Raw genomic sequence first — 15,824 nt, forward strand, 5'->3', positions numbered from 1 at the left:
TGTCCTATTTTACGAAGCGAAAACAATCATGTAAGGCGAGTTGTGAAGAGTGTTGGTGGAATGGGAAAAATGGAAAAATCCGAGGAAAACCTCACAACCTTGGCTTTGTCCACCATAGATACAACTCCGCCATATTCGAGGTTTGAACTCGGATCCGAGGTCGTCTTAACCCAGCGCTGTGTGAACATTCTACAAAGACGGAAATTCTGCATGGTAATGCGGTGTGAACTGGGCCTCGCTCGAGCTCTGTAACCGCGCTGGAGGAGGGGGCCAGCAGATAGCAGCGGGCGGGAGCAACTCCAGGCGGCTCATCACCACAAGATCGCTGGTCGTGGTGCTGCAAGCTCGTGGTCGGCGGTTGGAGCGATTTGGCGAGACTCCTGGAACCGAGGCAGCAGGCAGGTGGTGCGGGCACCACTTCGTGGCGAGCTGACGTACGTAACTCCACATACAGAAGCTGCCCCGTTTGGGGTTTGCGTGTTCTATTTGTTTTTTGTATATTGTATACAAATTGCTCCACTCATGTATTGGACATGAAGCTATCAAGGACGGCTTTGCATGCGTGTTACTTAATATTTGGGAACTTCGTTTAAGATGTCTGTTGCAACGAAGTGTATAGATATTTAGATAGGTTGGCCTACTAATATAGCTGATTTTTTCTTTGAAAGAGACGTATATCTAACGCGTAAGAGTTTCCAAACACAAATTGTATCCAGTGAGAGGAAGACGAAAATAACGCCAACATTACCTTAAACTTTTACCTTTATAGAGTCTAGATTTGTAAGCAAAACGTTCGTTTTGTTTAACTTTGTGGCACAGCAATGAATGCAAGGCGTGGCCGGGGAGGAGATTCCCCTTCAAGAGATTTCAGGTGTATATTTCACTTCGGTGAAATGGTTAAGTTTTTCTGCGAAATGATTTGGTTTTGTAGAAACATACGTTTAGGAGTGGTAGGTTCCCCTTTTCATGTCTTTCCAGAATGAATACATAGCGAAAAAATAGTAGCTTTCACAGATAAGAATCTCTCTACTTCAAAAATTTGTTTATTAACGTAAATTATATTATGCTAACTGCTACTTTGCTTAGGCATTTAACTTTAAAACAAGTCAGAGTCAAAAATTTACATTTCAATTGTTTATACACTGTAGGAAAATAGTGACAGGGGATATGAGGAAATCATTACGTTTGCGTGTAATGTCTACTGCAAGATTTTAGTGTGTCTAATGAACAGAATGAAGTAAGATATGAATATTAGTCAATTTTGCAATGAATAATAATAATAATAATAATAATAATAATAATAATAATAATAATAATAATAATAATAATAATAAAATGGTTGTATTAAAGCTCTGTTTTTACCTACACACAATTATTATTATTATTATTATTATTATTATTATTATTATTATTATTATTATTATTATAATAATTATTATTATTATTATTATTATTATTATTATTATTATTATTATTATTATACTTTTTTACCGGATTATTTTACATCGTCAACATCTCAGGTTCTTTAACGTCTGAACGTAATGGAGGTGATAATGCCGTTAAAATGAGTCCGGGGTCCAGCACCGATAGTTACCCAGCATTTGCTCATATTGGATTGAGGGAAAACTCCGGAAAAAACCTCAGCTATGTAACTTGCCCCAACCGGGATTCGAACTGTTATCTTTATAATCTAGATTTGTATGCAAAACCCGGACCATCTGGTTTCGCGGTCAGACGCGCTAACCGTTACTCCACAGGTGTAGACTAACTGGTATACTGTGTAAGTTATGAGTACATGAGAATGTCCACTAAATTTTATTTATCCATCTGTATATAACTTTCTATAGTTAACGCAAGTAGGCCTATTGTGCATGAGTCTGTATCGCTTCCATGTTAAAGCACAACTGAATAACATTATTTTAAAAATATATTTCCACCTCCAAATGGATTATATTAGGCTTCGTATTCCAACTACTTAAAGACTGAAGTTACAGACACATTGGTAGGCCTATACAGTACGCCTAACACAGGTAATGCAATGGATAAGTACGGTATATGAACAAAAAAGTCGTCGCTGCGTGTTCGCGGAGTACAGTCAACTCTTGCAGTGAATGATAGCGTGCATTCGTAAGTTACAGAACTTGAACATATGCGGATGTCACTTGAAATGATTTTATATTGCAATAAATTCTTTCAGTAACACAAGGCATTATTGGTGAATGTTGTATAGCAGTACAAGATATTCCTATTGTCTGATATTTTTTCGTGTTTCATTAGGGTATTGCATGTTTGTTCATCACTGAAAACCCACTAACTTTCGATGTAGGTTCTTTTTTTTTTTACTTCGTTATTTAACGACGCTGTGTCAAACGAGGTTATTTAGCGTCGATGGGATTGGTGATAGCGAGATGGTGTTTGGCGAGATGAGACCGAGGATTCGCCATAGTTTACCTGACATTTGCCTTACTGTTGGGAAAAAACTCGGAAAAAACCTAACCAGGTAATCAGCCCAAGCGGGAAACGAACCCGCGCCCGAACGCAACTCCGGATCGGCAGGTAAGCGCCTTAGCCGACAGAGCTACGCCTCTGGCTTGTAGGTACTTCCCTAAAAATTCTCTAAAAATGTAGATTATTTAATTTATTAATTGGGATGTTGGCACTGAACATCATGGTAGCCACCGACGTGGCTCAGTCGATTAAGGCGCTTGTCTGCTGGTTTGAAGTTGCGCTTGGGCACGAGTTCGATCCCCGCTTGGGCTGAACATCCTGGTTGGGTTTTTTCCGAGGTTTTCCCCAACCCTAAGGTGAATGCCAGGTAATCTATGGCGAATCCTCGGCCTCATCTCGCCAAGTACCTTCTCGCTATCGCCAATCTTATTGACGCTAAATAACCTAATAGGTGATACAGCGTCGTTAAATAACCAACTTAAAAATAAAAAAAAATTGAAAAACGTCATGATAGGCTACACAAATCCATACTAAGCGTCGAGTTAATATCTTCATAATTTTCAGATTTTGATGGTAGGCTACTATGTAGTTCTTTTGGATTACGTTCAACACAGTTTCTGTGCCTTTTGGTATTGCAGTGTCTTTCAGTGCACTGTTTTTGTCACTTTTACGTTTATTTTACACAATTTATATGTAATGTTGTCTATATTGACAGTGAAAATATTAGTTCAAATATCGTCAGTTATGCCCTGCAATATTACACTCTTGAGCGTCTTACCTAAGGCATTTTACCTTTGCAATGAACCTTCAATCAGCCACAAAGATGTAGTTATTTAAATAATACGACTAGTAAGAGCAGTGATCTATAAGACTACTCACTATGACTGCGTCCCGATTTTGACTTTCTAGAGGAAGAGGGCAGAGGATGCGTAACTATTTTGTATACCTGTACCTGCGCTGTGACGTCACATATACTTAGAATCGGGCAACTTCATTCTAGTTTACAGATAGCTCAAATACGGAGCCTAATTATAATAAACTGTTCCCAAGAAGGTTAAGTACGAACATGCTTATGCTGACTTTCCCTCTTCTCTTGTGTATAGAAATGGACTCGTTCATATTGTTCAGTTTATCGGATATGACGTAAGCATTTTCATGACAACAGAGGTCGAACATCCGTTCCACAAAGTCATTTCATTTTTTTCTAGGAACTATTAATGTAGGTCGAATATTGACGTTACATGTCAAAATAATATATTTCTTGTGACTTAATCATTAACGATGTTAATCCATCGTATTGCAAGCTGTGAACAACTCCATACTAAGTACAGTCTGATCCGTTTGGGTATGGATAATATGAATTTATTATTATACTATTATACCTATAATAGTAGGACAAATTTCTTGCTGGTTATATTATGATTAAAAGATGGGAGTTTCCATTCAACAATGCATAATCTGAAAGGACAAATGAAAATCGTAGATGATTAAAATGGCTACTACAAATCAACAGTGGGCACAATGTGTTCTTTGGTACGCTAAATTTGAGAGTGTTAAAAGAGTTCAAAGGGAATTTAGACGTGAGTATGGTGTGCGTAATGTACCTAAATATGATTCCATAATGTTGTGGTATCGGACATTTGTAGAAACAGGTTCTGTGTTAAAAAAAAACATGTAGGAGGTCGCAGGCGAAACCCAGTACGAGAAGCAGCTATCTCTTGGCTTGGTCCCCAAATTCCTCAGATCTAACCCCTCCTGACTTCTTCGTGTAGGGTTTTGTTAAAGACATTGTCTATTCACAGAAACCCAGGAACATTGATAATCTGAGTAAAAATTACTCAAGCTTTTCAACAAATCACCCCTCTTATGTTACAACGGACATGGGCTGAATTGCATCACCGTTATGAGTTGTGCAGGGTGCGAAATGGGAGTCATGTTGAGCTCTGAAAAATCTCCCATCTTTCAATGTTGTATGCACAAAGTTTCAACAAATAGGGCCGTATTCATAGACATTCTTAGCGCGGGCTTCCGGTGGATGATCAGCGAACTAACGTTTTTCGTATTCATATACCACTGTTAGCGATATATGATATGATATGAATTCCATACAGGTAACCAGTCGATAGCCGGGGCTGGTTTAGCACGCTCGTAGCGCTGGCTAGCGAAATGTCTATGAATAGTACCCTTAAAGTTCAGTGGTAAATGTTTTACGGTGTTTTTATTTTATCCATATCCAAACGGATCACCCTGTACTTTCTTCACGTAAGAAATGGGACATTTTGAGTAGACCCTAATGGTTTTCTTAAAGATGCATCATTCTTCGCAAGCTGATCGGCTCACTTATTTCTTGTTACTTGAGCATTCCTTATAACCGAAAAAAAATGATTGTAACATGTTTAATTCATCTTCGTCTGTGTTTCTCCGACCGAATACCGACTTTTCTCATAAATATTGCTCGATGATTTATTATTCTGAATCTATGAACCACTTCATTCAAGAGCTGTGCAGCTATTATGTGCATGAAATATGACGACTTGATTAAAATAATTACATTATTTGCATTTCTTAGGTCAAATTGTCACAGTAAGATTTTGTCAAAACACTTCTAACGAATTATTCTTGTTTTTCATTGCGTACGTGTGATTCAGTGTCAAATGGAGTAGAATGACATAATGTACCGAAAACCTAATAATAGTAATAATCATTAGTCATTAGCTACATACAATACATCACGCAGCAGCTACAACGTACAGATACCGCACAACAGAGAATTAGAGAGCGATGGGATTCTTATGGCCGCTCTCGTGCAGGGTTTTACCAAGCCAGCATGGAGAAGTGGGTGTTGTTTGAGTAAGGGACACCGTGTTTGTAGTGAGTCAACAAGGGAAGGTAACGCAAGAGCATAATAGTATTATAAAAATACGACAGTGTACGAGTAGAAAGGCGTAGGTTTTTTTCCTGAAGCCTAACTTCAGAAAGAATTTTCTGACCGAAGTTTTCCGTTGGAAACGCGTGCATTAGTGAAACACAGAGGGAAGGAATTAAAGGCTGGTTTTTGCCGCACCTCTGGCTCTAATGCTAGCGTGCTATTCTTCCATCCAGGTCGTGTTGGAGTTTGTGGTGAACAAATCTGACATTAGAGGATTTGTCTCGGGATATTCTCATTTTCCTCGATCATTCCGTGAACACACTCCACATTTCCCTCATTTCATCTACTGCAATAATTAAGAATGCGCTGACAAGCAAACATTCTCATGGAGCAGATAAAAAAGTTTTTTTTTTCTTCCACCATGTTAATAATGACAAAACAAATGTTGGTACAAATTTTGGCCACTTGAATGCAATTACGAGAGCCGTAAAAAAAGTTTTCCTGGGGCCGTTTACAGAAAGAAAACAATTTCACTGAAAAAATTGTTGGAACAGATACAACAACTGTTGAGCTATTTTTCAACATACAGTAGAACCTCTGTTATCCGTGGTAATGAAGGGGGTGGACCGGACGGTTAATCGAAAAAATCGGATAATCCCATAACATATTTTCATGAATTAAGTACATACTACAGTTTTGTAATTTCCTCCGTAATGTTGTCTTTGACATGCTAGATAGTGGACCAGAAGTTTATTAATTTGTTAACGATGGGTTTATAAGGGCCAAGGAAATTTCTTGTGATGTTTTTTTCGCGGAAACGTTGGAATTGTAGAGGTCTCCTGTTGTAAATTTACATACTTTACACGCTTTATCCTTGTTTTTCATTAAATCGCGCACAGAATTAACGCCAATTTCGTATTCTGATGCGAAATGAACCACGATTTCTCTTTTCCCAAAGCTCTCAATTTTTTTAATTTTTATTTCGACATTTAGCAGAATACTTTTGACACCCGTGGAAGATATTTTACATAGAAGATATAAAGTACGGGCACTCGAACAGTAGGGCAAGGACTGAATGCAGAACGGGTTTGCTATAAGTTGTGCGGAAGTGGGACCATTTCTTTGAAAGCAAGTAACTTGGGGACTATTTTACAAGTTGGGAAAAACACCTTCAGGTAACTGTTCTTAATGTGTAAGGATAAAGGCTTTTAATAATACACTCTAGAAAAATAGCTAATAATATAAAGTATAGTACATTTTTCTGCAGCAAAGAAAGAGCGAGAGAAAAGCAGTCGGATAATCTTCCGATCGGTTAATAGGATGCCGGATGATCGGGGTTATACTGCATTCCCCACTGGAACTGAGACATATGTCATACTATGGGATCGACAGAAAGGTGTAGACAGCTGTCACACACTGGCCGCATGGCATTTGCACACAACTAACGAAATAAAATCAACATTATTTAAAAAATAAAATAAAATCAATCGAAACTTTGAGATTGAGGCTTTATTCTTTGAAGATGAACTAGCTCTTGTAGCCTTTATTGAAGATAATTTTCAGTATTCAGTACACAATTTAAAAATTGTTGGTGAAAAATAATATCAATATGGAAATAAGTGCGGAAAAAACAGTTATGACCAGGCTTCGGCCTAGGGACACAGAGTAACCAGGATGAGGTTTAGAATACACGGAGTGTAAATGACGTCATGACGCGTGTGGAGTGACTGCAACAGCACAGGTGGGTCCGTAATTTGCATTACCGTTGGCTGCGGTACATGTAACAGGTTTCGGCGTAAGGACACCTGATTGAAGATTACAACTCACGTTAATACTTTAATGGTAGGGTGAAATATATTTTGTACCGTACTGTGACGGATTGTTTACATGTTGAGACACGAAGTAACGACGCGCTCCATCTCCCAATCCACTCGACCAACACAAAACTATCGTCCGTGCATTCTGAACTTCATGCGTTCCTGTGCCCAGGACCGAAGCTTGTGTATGATATTTTGTGTGAAATATCCTGTTTTAAGCCACCAGTGTAGCTCAGTCGACTGAGGTACTTGCTTGCCGATCCGGAGTTGTGCTCGAGCGTGTGTTCGATTCCCGCTTGGATTTATTTTGTGATTGGATTTTTTCCGAGGTTTTTCTTAATCGTTAGGTGGATGTCAGATAATCTATGGCGAATCCTCGGCCTCATCTCGCCAAATACCATCTCGCTATCACCAATCCCCTCAACGCTAAATGATTCAATAGTTGATAAAGCGTTGTTAAATAAAAAAACTAAAAATCCTATTGTAAATAATATTTTCAGAAAAAGGAAGTTAATCGGGATAAATAATTTTATATATTTCTGATAAATTCTAATGTTTTTTGAATGAGATATTTCTCATAAAATTTGTAAATAGGTACAGTAAAACAGTGGGTATAATTAACATAACATTGAAACCTCATATCAACTTCTGTATTGGCTTATAACAAATCTGGGACAAAATCAGCTGAAGACAAAAGCTTCATTTCTGGAACATCTGGCCACTTTACTGTGCATACACTGGAAGTAGTATGACCGAACCTTTTGAATCATTCTGTATATATGCAGGCGTTACGTCATTTTCTTCTGCTTACACAGCACACACAGCGCTCGAACATCTGGTTTTCTGTACGCAGTCACTGACACTTCTAGGAGGGACTCCGTGTTCCGGTCGCCGTTTGCACGATGCGTGTTTGCGGTGTAGACGATCTGAATACCATCACGGAGCTTGGATATGAACCGAGGAACCCACAACAATGCAGCTAGTGATCCAGGTGTTTGCGTGCGTTCGGTCTTGATGACATCATATGCTCCGGCGCGTGCAGAAGAAAGTAAACTTCTCTAGCTATAGAACCACACAACACAGTTAATTCATTTTCCTGTAGTAATTTAATAAAATATGAAGACTTTAGCGTCACAATAGCTCTCGCGCAGGACTTATTAGAAGGATTCTAAATTTTCAACATTTCTTAATTCAATCGCTTTTGTACTTTTTCAAAGTGTGAGTACAGGAACATCATTTTATTTTTACTAACATTTTTAATATTAACCTGGCTATACCTTTGGATTGACGGTTGAGAACCGGAAACACCGTTTGCTATCCCCTTCCACGACTGGAATTCGATGATACTGGCGTAAAATACAAACAAATCACTATACTAGGTATAGGAGGGAAGAAAAGTAGTTCATCCATTTACGTAAACTAGGAAATATCGTGATTTTGAGTTTGATAATTTTTATTAGGTTGTTTAATCGAAACACAGTACAATATTAACAATAAGTGTTTTTACTCATGAACCGAGTTATCCATGCGAACGTTCCATTATGCGGTGTATATTATACTGTCTGCAGCATATTAGCGTACAATATATAGGAATGAAGTTAAATTGAAAAATAATCATAATATGGATATTTAAACAAATTTTTTAAAATGGTGACCGTTCATTTCGATACAGGCTTCAGTTCTTTTGTGCATATTATCGCACTATAGACTATTGCATCTAATTCCAATTACAAGTTTCGTCCTTCGTACTAGTAACTCATGTTGAAATAATTCTGTACCTACTCTATAAAAGAGCATCTTACGTACTGTAAATTCAATCTTCACTTCTTCCCGACCCGCACAGATAAAATTGCTCAAACATGCTAACTACTGTCCGTCCAAGTGGTTATGTCGCAGGATCGTAGAAAGGGAGGAAATCACGTGACAGTTAATTACTTAACGAGGCCCTTTTATTTAAGTTATTTTAAATAGTTGTATAATATTACGTACGTAATAATTGTATAATATTACTAGTCTTTACAGAGGGGCGAGCAGAAGCAGGTGAGGGAAATCGGGATGGAACGTAGGCAAACGGAAGACAGTACCTGCGCGAAAGTATGATTCAATATTGAAAGCTCTTTCGTCACTGGAAAACGCGAACATTTTTCTGGAGCGTACTATACTCACTAACTCAGTACTGCTTACTATATGCGGCCTTGGTTCTGTGAGGAGAACAGTTGGAACTTCATTAGTAGAAGGGGTGGGAGTGAAGTACATTCAAAAACTCAGGTACAATAAAAATTGAAGTAAAAATAAAATGATGTCCCTGTACTTTCTCAAAGTGTAAATAGAAAGTAGCCTACCTTTTGTAATGCTGCGAGGAAATAAATTTCGTGATTTGTACAGAATTACACGTTTTCAGTGTCCCTGATACTGGAAAAATGGTTTCTTACGAGCAGTCTATCCATACAGCGATTTCTCCTAAACTGTAGAGCGGATTTTCTTCATAAGTTATTTAGTGTCAGGGATTAGCAACCGATAGTTCAGACGGTAGACGCGTTTGCCTGCTGATCCAGAGCTCCGCTCGGCCACAAGTTCTTTTCCCTCCCGCTCGAACGGATTACATGGTTGAGCTTTTTCAGAATTTTCACCAACTGTAAGGCGAATGTCAGGTAATCATATGGCGAGTCCTCGGCATCACTTCGACAAATACCATCTCGCTGTCACCAATTCCATTCACGCTAAATAGCCCAGTACCATAGTTGATAGTGTCTTAAATTACACACTGATAAGAATCAGCGATTCTATTTATCTGGAAATTATGCATGTGAAGTGTAATAATTTCAATGACAAATCATTGAGCCTGTGTTTGAAACGATAAACACAGAAGGGCTATATCGTTTAATATAAAAAAAAAATACGAGAAACGATTTCGATTATTTGTTTGTAAAGTTTTTTCATTCACAGCTTTCTGCTCAAAGGAAGATCTTTCACTGCAAAACCAGCATTCTCCAATCTTTCCTATTTTCCGCCATCTTTTTAGTTTAAATATACATCCGTAAATCTTAATTTTTTCTGTCATCTGATATTTCTTCTGCCCCGAACTTTTCTCCAGTTTACCATTCTTTCCAGTGCATCTTTCAGTACACAGTTTCATCTTAAGGCTGGTTCACTATAAACCGGGAACTGAAATGAGAACGAGAACGGAAATGTTGTTAAGATACATGTTTTTAAATGTGAGCATTCACAATTACTGTAACTATTGTGAATGCTCACATTTAAATACATTATTTTAATATTATTTTCGTTCTCGTTGTCGTTTCCGGTTTATTGTGAACCGGCCTTAAGCCAATGACCCAGTCAATTTATTTTTCTCTTTCTGATAAGTTTCAGCATTATTCCATTAAATGGGAACGGGCCTTTAATTTAAAGTATGTATAGCCTACCATTTAACTGTACCTTACAACACATTATAATCTGAGTACTACGTCATGAAAGGTGATCTCCATTTCTCTGCACACATTTTTCAAGCCTAGATTCTATTTGACATTACATAACGCAACATGTCTACACGAATTTCAAAAACTTCATTGCGAACTCTTTTTTTTTGAGTTCTTCAATGTTTAATGGGGGCGGATCACTGAAAACCTTAATCTTCATTATCCCCACAAGAAAGAAGAAATCGAATGCTTTGGAGGCCATGGAATATCGTCATGTCTATTTTTTTCTAGAGATAATGTGGTCTGGACACAAACGTTTAAATGAATAAATTGATTGTCTAGCCGTGTGACTAGTCGCCCCATTCTGTTGGGGTCACTTATCTGGATTGATTTCAGGTTTCTCCACAGTTTGACGGAGACAAAATTCTTCAATCATTTGGACATGTCGCTTTTTTTTTTTTAATTTATTGAGTATGCCCCAACGAGTAAAAACTCATATGTAGGAACTATACAAGAACAGATAGGTCTACTGTTGTACAATAGGCCTATAATTTAACAAAAAGTCGTTTAACTACAGTCTGTGAAAAACACATAATATGACAAGAATTAAAGAAAGAAAATATATAAGAACAGTAACGTAACATTAGTTCACCGCTGTGGAGTAATAGTTAGCACGTTTGACTGTGAAACGAGCGGGTCCGGGTTCAAATCCTGGTTGAGACAAGTTACCTGGTTTGGGTTTTTCCGAGGTTTTTCCTCAACGAAATGAAACTGAATTGCTGGGTAACTTTCGGCATTGGACCTCGGTCTCATTTCGCCATCATTAATTCACATATAATAATAATAATAATAATAATAATAATAATAATAATAATAATCCTCCATACAATAGCTTGGGTTAAGTTCATGGTGCAGCGTGCTGTACTTTGTAAGTCTGAGAAAAAAGTTTTGCCGCACAGATACTTTGTAAGTCCCAGAAAGGAGGCAGTGTGCATGATCAGCAGGCTTCGAGACTTCGGACCCAATAGAGCAGTTCAGTGTGAAATCCGCATAACGGCGAACTGAGTATAGTGGTAAAGCGCAGTGGGTAGGGGTCCTGTGGAATGAATGCCAACAAATACGCAAAGGAAAACGCTCTGGATTTGAAGTTATGACGAATAATTTGGTTTTCATACAAACCTATTTTCAAACTGTGTCTGAAACTATTACACGGTTAGAAAAGTCAGAGCAAGAGATGCCGGAAGCCTCAAATTAATTTAGAAAATGATGTAGAGAATTAATGAGACATCAAGTACTCCGGTTGCTGAACGTGTAAAATAGAAGTTGAAATCAAGTTTATGTAAAAATAACGGATATGGAACATTGTGTAACATAAACAGCAAATTAGTGGACATAGAGTCACCCGAGAATAAAGGACTGCCTCTTAGAGACTGCAATGATGTTAGGTTTTTTCGTTTTGCTCCTATCACGTCATGCGGTGTAGAGAGCAGCTTTCTACAGTACAAACTTTGGTAGATAACCGAAAAAAAGATTTACGTTTGAGACACTGAGAATGTATCTTGTAGTAGGTACATTGCAATTCGGTACTGTAACTGCACTTCCTAAAGACGACCAATAGGATAAATGAAAAAAATTAAAATTGATACATGCTTATTTCCACCATTAACACTGTGTATAATTAAACACAAATGCTTATAAAAGACAGGAGAATAAATGCTTTTCATATTCTTTTGACATTATCATTGTGTAATGTATATTTACTTTCAGAATGTACATATGTGTGTTTCCCCATACTACCGTACTCTACTCTAAATAGCAACGTTGTTACCTCAACACATCTCTATCTACCTGCAGCGAGTCAACAACCTATAGTGCATGCACAGTAAACTTATTGTATTGGGTCCAAAGTCTCGAAGCCTGATGATCAGACATACAATAAAACAAAACTAATTTTATTACCTCAACTAGTCCCTCTCTTGTGAGCCAGGTCGCTCGTCCTCTGATCATGCGCACTGCCTCCTTTCTGATCTGTGCGACAAAACTTTTTTCTAAGAGTGTACAAGAGCGCGGCCGTTCGGGTACCCAATCTTTCACAGAATAGGAGTGGTAAGCACAATAAGCTTCAGGTTGCAGTGCAAGCCTTCTGGTTCTCCTACAAGAGAAGAAAAAAAAATGTAACATTAAAGTTTCAGGGAGAAAGAAGAAAAGTTTGGAACCATCAAATAAACAAACCAAACGAGAATTAAAATAAATAATCTTCCCAATGACGACAACAGAACTCCCACTATCGCCCTCTAAGCAGGGGCGGCCCGTCCTTATGTGCTACAGTGCTACAGCACAATGATAATTTTTGCTCAAATAATGTATTTGCAATACCATAGTATTTAATGTCATTTGACAATTTCCCGTGGTTATGTTCGTGATGCGTTATAGAGTGTTTAGTCTTTGCTCTTCGATCTTTGGTGCCTCAGGGGGTTCGTTGTGCTACTCAGAATCTACATGAGAATGTAGACAATTAATGCGCATGTCCGAAGCTGAAATCACTGCTCTGATTGGCTATTTTTACGCGGGGAAGTGCTGTAGTCAGCTTCAGCACAACAAAGCTTGGAGATTGCAAAAGTAAAGCGTAACGAAAGAATGCTTGTTTGTGGAAGAACTCGGAACTATGTATAATGTATTTGGTAATTCAAGTGTCCGACTGCTGCTGCCATCTTACCAGTTTTTTTAGGTTCCCCCTGAATCAGTCAGCAAGCGACGGATAATGGGATCCCAGAAAATTGAAGCCAAGGAAGTATGTGACCGTATAATTCAGGAAACTACTAATAGTTTCCAGTCTTTAAGCTGCCTAGACGCAACAAAATTGTTAAACACCGAATTTTTTGACAATTTTCCGCATAATTTTCCTGAATGCGAACTTGAAGTTTCTGTCAACAGCTATACTGTATTGAACAAAAGAATGTTAAAGACACAACTTTGAGTTCTATTCGGAAGACTAGACTTCCGAAATATAGATGGAGCTGTTCAATTGTTACAATACATACCCTCCAATAATTCACAGGATCCATTCTGTGAAGTAACGAAGTTGTTAAATATTTTGGTTACAAAACTAATGACCACTGCTGAGCCAGAAAGATGTTTTTCTTGCTTGAAACGCATAAAAACGTTTGTAAGGAACACTATGTCCCAGGATCGCCTCACTGCTCTTGCAATACTGTCAATAGAAAAGAGTATAATGTCCAAGAGGGAGGGGTTTAACGTTTAACACCAGAGTAATTGACAAGTTCTGCAGTAGGAAGGAACGTCGTATGGACTGCATATTTCGTCATTAGGCGAGTCTAAAATTAAGATAAATACATATAAGTGTATACAGTAGGCCGATATAGAGATTGTAGCACACTCATTATTTTGACCACCAGCCGCTACTGCCTCAAAGTAATAAGGGCCGATGATTGCAAAGGACGCTGTTACACACCATACAGTGACTTGGCTCTGTGGTATGCAGTGGTTCCTGATGCATTTCATGAGCGTTGGTTGCTGCCCCGTACCGGAAATTTTGTTTATTAGCATATCAGACAGAAGGAAGTGTGCTTCATCGCTCATTAACATATTGCGAATAGGTTCTTCGTTAACGTTTATGAGATACAAGACTTGGCGGCAAAAAGACATAAGATTGACTTAATCAGCTTCCTTTATGCTTGCACTTAGGCTGTATGGATGCATGTAAGAGTAAGAAGAATCCTGACACTGCGATCAGAACGTGTTTCCGACCACACCACCTCAATTTAGTGCCGAGGCCACGAAAGCGTGAAATTCTACTTCCATGCTCTCTATCAATCTTTATGATCCTAAAGGGAACACCTTTATCTTATATTAAGTAATGAAAACTCAAGACTATTGATCAGATTTTTTGTATTCGACAGATATTGGATAAAAAATGGGAGTATAAGGGTACAGTACACCAGTTATTCATAGATTTCAAAAATACATATGACTCTATTAAGAGATAATATTTATATAACATTCTTATTGAATTTGGTATTCCCAAGAAACTAGTTCGATTAATTAAAATGTGTCTCCGTGAAACGTACAACAGAGTTAGTATAGGCCAATTTTTGTCTGATGCTTTTCCAATTCACTGCGGGCTAAAGCAAGGAGATGCACCATCACCTTTACTGCTTAACTTTGCTCTAGAATATGCCATTAGGAAAATTCAGGATAACAGAAGGGGTTTAGAATTGAATGGGTTACATCAGCTTTTTGTCTATGCGGATGACGCGAGTAAGTTAGGAGAAAATCCATAAACGATTAGGGAAAACACGGAAATTTTACTTGAAGCAAGTAAAGCGATAGGTTTGGAAGTAAATCCCGAAAAGACAAAGTATGTGATTATGTCTCGTGACCAGAATATTGTAAGAAATGGAAATATAAAAATTGGAGATTTATCCTTCGAAGAGGTAGAAAAATTCAAATATCTTGGAGCAACAGTAACAAATATAAATGATACTCGGGAGGAAATTAAACGCAGAATAAATATGGGAAATACCTGTTATTATTCGGTTGAGAAGCTTTTGTCATCTAGTCTGCTGTCAAAAAATCTGGAAGTTAGAATTTATAAAATAGTTATATTACCGGTTGTTCTGTATGGTTATGAAGCTTGAACTCTCACTTTGAGAGAGGAACAGAGATTAAGGGTGTTTGAGAATAAGGTTCTCAGGAAAATATTTGGGGCTAAGATGGTTGAAGTTACAGGAGAATGGAGAAAGTTACGTAACGCAGAACTGCACACATTGTATTCTTCACCTGACATAATTAGGAACATTAAATCCAGACGTTCGAAATGGGCAGGGCATGTAGCACGTATGAGCGAATCCAGAAATGCATATATAGAGTATTAGTTGGGAGGCTGGAGGAAAAAAGACCTTTGGGGAGGCTGAGACGTAGATGGGAAGATAATATTAAAATGGATTTGAGGGAGGTGGGATATGATGATAGAGACTGGATTAATATTGCACAGGATAGGGACCGATGGCGGGCTTATGTGAGGGCGGCAATGAACCTCCGAGTTCCTTAAAAGCGACTCACCTATTTTGTTCGTTTATAAAAAGCAAAGGTAACAGCAATTAGGGAGCGGTGCGGTGTGGTCGCACCTCTTGTGGAACGGCCTTGACGATGCCCAACATGGTTACTTAAAACGTATTGCATGTTCTAAAAAGCACGAGTCATTGGTTCATAAAACGCTTGATGGAACTTTCACCACACACCCTAGCCATA

The 15,824-nt window shown here is 38.2% G+C and overlaps 1 protein-coding gene across 1 annotated transcript in view; it reads left to right on the forward strand.

Moving 5' to 3' along the window:
- Positions 1-232: 232 nt before the first annotated feature.
- SPARC (secreted protein, acidic, cysteine-rich) overlaps positions 233-15,824 on the forward strand; it is a 70,188-nt gene continuing 54,596 nt past the window's right edge. The window contains exon 1 of the mRNA XM_069816188.1: positions 233-434. The gene's annotated coding sequence lies outside the window, so the exon portion shown is untranslated. The remainder of the gene's footprint in view (positions 435-15,824) is intronic.

Source organism: Periplaneta americana, chromosome 17, assembly GCF_040183065.1.
Source record: "Periplaneta americana isolate PAMFEO1 chromosome 17, P.americana_PAMFEO1_priV1, whole genome shotgun sequence".
Lineage (NCBI taxonomy): Eukaryota > Metazoa > Arthropoda > Insecta > Blattodea > Blattidae > Periplaneta > Periplaneta americana.